The following is a 3,159-nucleotide window of genomic DNA, read 5'->3' on the forward strand; positions in this document are numbered from 1 at the left end:
CTTGAAGTCATATGCAATAATAGTTTTAGACTTATCCAAGTGGGAGACTGTTGGATTAATGTCTAAGTCCATAACTATAATTGGTGAGACTTGATCCGACCCGACATGGTCCATTTGGGTTGTGTGGCATCATGCATTTGGATAGACTATAATGAGAGAAATAACACTTAAGGTTTTTTAATATATTATAAGATTATTTAATTAGTATTGATCAAGAATTAATCTAGGATTAATTAAGTGATCAAAAGAAGACTAATTAAATATATGGCTTGCTTGTGTAAATCATCCATACTTATATAGTGGGCTAATGCTCCATGGATTGTCAAGTTGGGCTAAAACCCATAAGATGCTCCATGGATGCTCCATGTTGTATTTGTACCCATGGATCATGGAAATGAAAGGCCATGACAATTAGGGTTTACATGGTGTAACCCTAACTATATAATGATCTTATTCTTAGATAAAATCGACCACTATGAGTGATAGGAAGGGCTAGCCGATTTTCATGAAGTGTGAATTTATCTCAAATCTATTGCAAGTGTATATGGTGTTGTGTGAACCATTTGAGGTGTCACACTTGGGGCACTAGGCACTCAAGCTTCATTAAGACAATCTGCATCAAAGAGGTATGTAATTCTAACTTGATATATTCATTTGAATCAATGTGATTATGCTAGTTAGGATGAATACATTGGAAAGATCATATTTGCATGTATAATAGAGAAAACATAGATCCAAGGTATTTAGGGTTGCATGTACACTTAGGAGTGTTAGAATGATCAAAACCCATCAGGATAGACCATGGGTGAGGAGGAAATACATGAGGAATCAGAATTTAGAAGCTTACATGGCTAATGAAAAGAGAAATGGCAGAACCCCAAAGGACTGGACTAGAAGAAAATATCCGTGGGACCCAACTTAATATTATGAGTTCCATAAATGTCAAGGACATTCTACAAGTAGCTGAAAAGGCCTCAAAAGGGATAAAACACCAATAATAAAAACCCAAGAATAAGTAGATGATAGCAGATCAGAAATCTTGACGACTCGAGAAAGAAAAGAAAGATCATAGAGGGAGCCTAGGCCAAAACACCAAGGGAAGAATGTCAAATTCGGGATTAATGATTTAGTCATTGACTCTTATAGAGGTGATAAGTCATTGATAGTCAGTGGAAGAATTCGACAGATACTCACAAGATGGGTTTCGGTCGACACAAGGAGTTCGTCCAGTATCATGTACGAAGAGTACAACTATAGGTAGTAGCATCCACGGTGCACGAGATATTGAAATCCCATATGAAGGAAAACTATAGGTAGTAGCATCCAATGTGCATGACATGTATCACGATGTTGTCTTGCTGAAAAGGGAGAGGAAAGTAAGGTAGAGAAGCCAGAGTCCGAGCTAATGGTAGTGGTGATTAACTACGATACCTAGAATAGCCTGTCAAGGTAGGAAAGTTGCTCCCATCAAACTTAAAAAACGAACTAATTGTGTTACTGAGAGCAAAATAAAATGTTTTCACATGGAAGCCGATTGATATTAACATGATTCACAGAGTCATAGCCGAGCACGGACTACAATTACCAAATAATGAAAAACCCCTGATCCAAAAGAAAAGATCCATAGCCCTAGAGCGAAGCACAACAGTCAATAAAGAGGTAGATGAGCTTGCGTAAGCCAAAATACTTAGAGAGTTGACTTTCCCTACATGGGTCGCTGATCCCATGATTGTCAAAAGAGTCGATGGGTCATTGCAGATGTGCATCGATTTCACCATCTTAAACAAAGCATGTCCAAAGGATGCTTATTCTCTACCAGAGATAGAGCAGGAAGTCGAGTCCCTAGAAGGGTTCCAATGGAATTCGTTCCTAGGGATATACAAAGGATACCATAAAATCCAAATGGCTAAGGAATATTATGTGACAACCTGAATTTTTTTGCCTTGAAAGCTCAGTCAGTTAACTCAACTCAGTGACAGACTCACTCCTACTAACATTTGGCATTGTTTAGAGCCTGTTTGAGTGTTCTGAGCCCAATACACTAAAGGAATGAGTTCTAGGAAGTACCAACTAGAACCACTGAACAATGATCAAGCTTAAATCACCAACACCATGAGTTCACGACCACCACATTGGAGTTTACGGCCGTAAACTCCATGTGGGCCGTAAATTCACCCTATATATTTAAGTGTTGGCCATTTCTTTCATTTCTTTCTTTCATTGTCCGATTTCCCTCATTCTCTCTCAACTATCATCCAATTGTCACCTTAGATCTTCAAAACTGTAGGTTTTGTATCCATTGATTAGTTGATACATCTTATTAACTGGCTTCATACATTGATTTCATCCATAAAAATCATGTTTGTTTAGATCTTCAAGAAACACCAAGAACACACACTAGTGTTCTTGGCCAAAGTCAACCATTTCAAGCCTCTAAATCGTAAGTACTCTTCCCTACACTTGATATCTAGTTAGGAATCATGCTTAGAGCCTTGAAATCATCACTAAACTCATCATGTAGAGAGTTTACGGCCCAAGAGTAAACACCCTTGATCGTAAACTCCAAGAATGATCGAGTTTTGGACCCTAAACACATCTACACTTTTGTTTAACCTTAGAACACTTGAAACCTTGAGACACCTTAACTTTAAGACCCTAAAAGTGACCAATTAGAGAGTTTATGGCCAAGAGTAAACTCCCTTAGTCCGTAAACTCCTCAACACTCTCCAATGAGTGGGTATTTCTCATCTTTATGTATAGAAAAAGTCCCTCAAGATTCCCAAGCCTTCAAAAAACCACTTATGCACGTTTGACCATGATTTTACGGACGTAAACTCCCTTTGGCCATACACCCATGGTAGTAAACTCATGTCAGAGTCATTCCACACTCCTTAGTCCAATGACATGTGATTCCAACACTTGGTCTAAGTGTTTCCTAGTCCCGTGAGGTGTTTCCTTGCCTTTGGTTACCTCTAAACCCTATATTTATGTCAATATATGTCATTTAGGACTTGTTAATTCTCAGGACATCATTCGTGGAGCTTATCATCCTTACACACATATCCATTTGAATCAGCCACATCAAGTGAATTCATACCCCGTAATGAATCTTTTAAACTGTTTTAAATGCTTTTAAGGGGGGGGGGGGGGATACAAGTT

The sequence above is a fragment of the Lactuca saligna genome, chromosome 4 (genome assembly GCF_052625555.1).
Source record: "Lactuca saligna cultivar CGN05327 chromosome 4, ASM5262555v1, whole genome shotgun sequence".
Classification (NCBI taxonomy): Eukaryota; Viridiplantae; Streptophyta; class Magnoliopsida; order Asterales; family Asteraceae; genus Lactuca; species Lactuca saligna.